Below are 5,722 nucleotides of genomic sequence, written 5' to 3' on the forward strand. Positions count from 1 at the left end.
ATACAAAAATCTAAACATGGGACTTTTAATTTTAAAAAAAACACAATTCTATTTTAAATACAAAAAATCTAAATATGGGACTTTTAATTTTAAAAAAACACATACATGTTTCTAAAAAAATGCAAATTTAATTTGGGAACCCATGAAGAACTTAGAACTTGGTATAAATATTTGGGATGTGTAAATGGACTAGTAAATAGTGATCATAGAAATAATAACGTGGCTCTTAATACTTACTAATAGAAGAAAAAAAATAAGTTTTGGGTTAGTAATGTAAAAGGATTCAAACCATATTTTAGATTATGGACACACTTATGCAAATGGGCCTTTGAAATAAAAAGATCTCATGGGTAAACCACAAATGGCCGGACAAAATTTGGGTATGACAGCTGCCCCTATTTAATTACCTCAAACCGGCAAGTGATAATGACAACAGTCTTTACGCATTCACGGTGGGAGATAATTAAATACAAGAAGACCCAAATTTTGTCATAGGAAATGGAAGGAAGAAAATACAGGAAGAAAATGCGGTGAGAAATGGCGAAAGACATTATCCTATAGTAAAATGGAACAGTCAAGACTTTCTGGGAGTCGTCAGAACAGTATCTTGGACGTCATAGTCGAGATATGTTAGCAATGGAATGACATCCCTAGCTAAAACTCCAGATTTTTCAAGATGCTAGAGCAGTATAAAGAAAATATGGCATGAGACTCTTCATATCGATGAAGCAGCATCTCAACAGTAAAAGTGAGATTCTCTATATCGGGTCGAAACAACATCTTATATGATAGAATTAAAATATTCCAGCAAGGGAAAAATACTTTAATTGAATCTAAGACTTTCCGAGGATATTAGAGCAGTATCTCTAAAAGAAATCTGAAATGAGACTCTTCATATTGATGAAGCAGCATCTCAACAGTAAAAATGAGATTCTCTGTATCGAGTCGAAACAACATCTTATATGATAGAATTAAAATATTCCAGCAAGGGAAAAATACTTTAATTGAATCTAAGACTTTACGAGGATACTTAGAGCAGTATCTCTAAAAAAATCTGAAATGAGACTCTTCATATTGATGAAGCAGCGTCTCAAACAGTAAACATGAGATTCTATGTATCGAGTCGAAGCAGCATCTTATATGATAGAATTAAAATATTTCAGCAGGGGAAAAATATTTTAATTGAATCTAAGACTTTCTGAGGATACTTAGAGCAGTATCTCTAAAAAATCTGAAATGAGACTCTTCATATTGATGAAGCAACATCTCAACAGTAAAAATAAGATTCTCTGTATCGAGTCAAAACAGCATCTTATATGATAGAATTAAAATATTCCAGCAAGGGAAAAATACTTTAATTGAATATAAGACTCTCCGAGGATACTTAGAGCAACATCTCTAAAAAAAATCTGAAATGAGACTCTTCATATTGATGAAGCAGCATCTCAAACAGTAAAAATGAGATTCTCTGTATCGAGTCGAAACAACATCTTATATGATAGAATTAAAATATTCCAGCAAGGGAAAAATACTTTAATTGAATCTAAGACTCTCCGGGGATACTTAGAGCAGTATCTCAAACAGAGAAATGAGATTCTTCAGATAAATGAAGCAGTATCTCGAATATTCGTCTGTTGGGGGAATTTTTTGAAAAGACTCCTTTTGGGAGATTTACTAGAAATGCTCTGCAGGGGAAAAGCTCATAAGAGACTTTTTAGGGTAACCTCTGCTTGGGGAGCAATGACTGTAAAGAAAAATGCTGGGAATATCATTATTTAAAAAGTTGAAAAATGATTTGCTGAGAAATAACCCTACGAGCCTATGTAGGGTAATAACTTTATTTGGAAATGAGGAATGTCCGAGACATATACAAATGACCTTGGATCCTGTTATTTTATATTTGATTTTTGTATGATGTCCCACTTTAGGTGGGAATTCCATCCATGGGATGCATGCAAGTATGCAATTTTGCTGGGGATATTTGGCTGTGCATGTAGAAATGCGAGTGATTTTTATTTTGCTGCAATTCCCATTTTGTGGGAGTGTTATGCATGAGTATGCTGATGATTGGTATGACTGTTTTTTGAACTTCCTTGTTTGGCAGGAAATTATGCATGAAATGATGCCTGTGATGCATGCAGGAATGCAACTGGGTAATTGGATATGCCCCGGTTAAGACATTTCGCTTTGAGGTATGATGCCAACAGTATGGATTTTTTATCATTTGGGCGATCAATGGAGATCAAATTTTAATGCCCCTGCTTGGTGGTTTTGGGAATATATTTGGGTTGTTCCGAGTCATTGAAAGGCTCAGACTTTTCAACACGCGATACTCCGTCCATGATTTATCAATGTTTTTGTTGGAAAGGTGACCCGGTCTGGCTATACCGTGAGTACATTTATGAGAGGTATGAATCAGTAGTTAAAAGGAACATAATTGTCTGTAATCAGTCCTGCACCTTTATGAAAGACAAGAGTAAATCTTGAGGACTAAAGGATTCGTCCGCTTACTGTTTCAAAAGCAATTTTACCACTTTATTCAAACATGCATTTTATTTTCTCCAATAGTTTTTAAAAGTGATGTTTATCAAAAATAAAAGGTTCGTTGCAAACAAACAGATAAAATAAAATAAATGATTTGGGCACACTTTGTTGAGAAAAAATTCTCTTTTATTGATTTGACCCTTAAATGGGTGATTGTACATAAAGATGCAATTCCTTAATGAGGTAATTGTTGTGCATAGAAAACAAAATGGCAATGAGAATTGAGTTTTTATTGAGTTTCCACACTGCTATGATCCTTATGTCTTCGATAGCCCGAGCATTTTGCTTTTGAAAAGTGAGGTAGATCGATTCTTTGTCTTCGAGGGTATGTAAGATGTCTGTAAGTACAACTCTTTGCCTTGGAATTAATCCCTAACTTTTGCCTGGACCGTCCTTTCGGGTTTTCAATCCACCGGGATACCCATTTTTGCCTAAGTCGCCCTTTTGGGTTTTCAACTCAGCGGGTCAAATTCTTTCATTTTTATCCCTAATTTTTTCCTGGATCGCCCTTTCGGGTTTTCGATCCACCGGGATAGCCATTTTTTTGCCTAAATCGCCCTTTCAGGTTTTCGATTTAGCGGCTTTTATTATTCCACTTTTTTAGGTGAAGTACTTTTTAACAGCATCAGTGTTGGTGGGAAGCGGCAACTCATCACCGTCCATAGTTGCTAGAATTAGAGTGCCTCCGGAAAAGGCTCTAACCACCACAAATGGGCCTTTATAATTTGGTGTCCATTTCCCTCTAGAGTCTTTGTGAATGGGCAAGATTTTCTTTAGTACTAAATCTCCCTCTTGAAACACCCTGGGACGAACTTTCTTGTTGAATGCCTTTTTAAGACGCCTCTGATAGAGTTGACCATGACCTAACGCTTTCAAGCGTTTTTCCTCAATAAGGTTGAGCTCGTCGTACCTTGACTGAACCCATTTTGCCTCGTCTAGCTTAGCCTCCATCAGGACTCTCATCGAGGGGATCTCTACTTCTATAGGAGAACTGCTTCCATACCGTATACCAAGGAATAAGGAGTTGCCCCTATTGAAGTTCGTATCGATGTGCGATAGCCATGTAACGCAAAAGGTAACATCTCGTGCCAATCCTTGTATGTAACAACCATCTTTTGGATGATCTTCTTGATATTTTTATTTGCAGCTTCAACAGCCTCATTCATCTTAGGTCGATAGGGTGATGAGTTGTGGTGCTCGATCTTGAATGTTGTGCATAACTCATCCATGGTCTTGTTGTTGAGATTGGACCCATTATCAGTGATGATTTTGTTGGGAATACCATATCGACATATGATGTTATTTTTCAAGAAACGAGCAACCACGTGCTTTGTGACATTCGCATAAGACGCGGCTTCCACCCATTTGGTAAAATAATCTATGGCCACCAAGATAAATCTGTGTCCATTTGACGCTTTGGGTTCTATCATTCCAATCATGTTGATGCCCCACATAGAGAAAGGCCAAAGTGATGTTATGGCATTCAACGGGGTAGGCGGTACATGTATTTTGTCAGCATAGATTTGGCACTTGTGGCATGCTCTGGTGTAATGGTAACAGTCAGCTTCCATCGTCAACCAGTAATAACCTGCCCTTAGAATTTTCTTGGCCATGGCATGCCCATTGGCGTGCGAACCGAAAGAACCTTCGTGTATGTCCCTCATCAGCTGATTTGCTTCGTGTTTGTCCACACACCTTAACAAAACCATATCGTAGTTTTGTTTGTACAATACTTCTCCATTCAAGAGGAACTTTGATGCCAACCTCCGGAGGGTCCTTTTGTCAAGGCTGGAAGCCTCTGCCGGATACTCTCTCTTCTCCAGATACTGTTTGATATCAAAGAACCAAGGTTTACCATCTGGTTCTTCTGTTGTCGTCGGGAAATGAGCAGGTTCGTCAAAACGCCTAATCTCAATATGAGGCTGATGGTTGGGCCATATCAATTTGTACATGGAGGCCAGAGTTGCTAAGGCATCTACCATCTGATTCTCTTCTCGAGGAATATGAGAGAAAGTGATTTCGTCAAACTTTGGGAGTAGCTTCAGCACATAATCCCGGTATGGAATTAAGTTAGCATGTCTTGTTTCCCAATCGCCTCTGATCTGATGTATGACTAAAGCGGAGTTCCCGAATACTTCTAGTATCTTGATCTTCAACTCAATGGCTTCTTCCAACCCTAGTATGCAAGCTTCATATTGGGCCATGTTATTTGTGCAGGTAAAACAAAGCTTTGAGGTGAATGGTGGATGGAAATTCTTGGGAGACATCAGCACTGCCCCAATTCCATGGCCTATTGCATTTGAGGCACCATCAAACATGAGCGTCCAGCCTGCTCTTGGCTCGAGGCTCTCCTCTAGTTCGGAGTCTTCAACATCCTTAACAGCCATGATGTCCTCATCTGGAAAGTCAAACTTCAAAGATTGGTAATCCTCCAGTGGTTGGTGAGCAAGATGGTTTGCTAGTATGCTTCCCTTGATCGCTTTTTGTGTAACATATTCGATATCATATTCTGACAACAACATCTGCCATCGAGCAATCCTACCAATGAGAGTTGGTTTCTCGAATATGTACTTGATGGGATCCATTTTAGATACCAGCCAAGTTGTGTGAGTTAGCATGTACTGTCTGAGACGCTTAGCAGCCCATGTGAGTGCATAACAAGTCTTCTCGAGTAATGAATATCTGGTCTCACAATCATTAAATTTCTTGCTCAGATAATAGATGGCATGCTCTTTTCTACCAGTCTCATCTTATTGACCCAATACACAACCCATGGATTTATCGAGCACGGTTAGATACATGATGAGAGGTTTTCCTTTGGCAGGGGGCATTAGTATCGGTGGCTCTTGCAAGTATTCTTTGATTTTGTCAAAGGCTATCTGACAGTCCTCATTCCACTCCACGCCTTGATTCTTCCTCAGAAGCTTGAATATTGGTTTGCATGTTGCAGTAAGGTGAGAGATAAACCTGGCGATGTAATTTAGTCTCCCCAAGAAACCACAAACCTCCTTCTCAGTCTTTGGTGCAGGCATGTTCTGAATGGCTTGAACCTTATCAGGATCTACTTCAATTCCCTTTTGGCTTACAATAAAGCCTAAAAGCTTCCCAGATCGAACCCCAAATGTGCATTTATTAGGATTAAGTCTCAACCTAAACTTCCTCAAACGTGTGAATAGTT

The sequence above is a fragment of the Lathyrus oleraceus genome, chromosome 2, assembly GCF_024323335.1.
Source record: "Lathyrus oleraceus cultivar Zhongwan6 chromosome 2, CAAS_Psat_ZW6_1.0, whole genome shotgun sequence".
Lineage (NCBI taxonomy): Eukaryota > Viridiplantae > Streptophyta > Magnoliopsida > Fabales > Fabaceae > Lathyrus > Lathyrus oleraceus.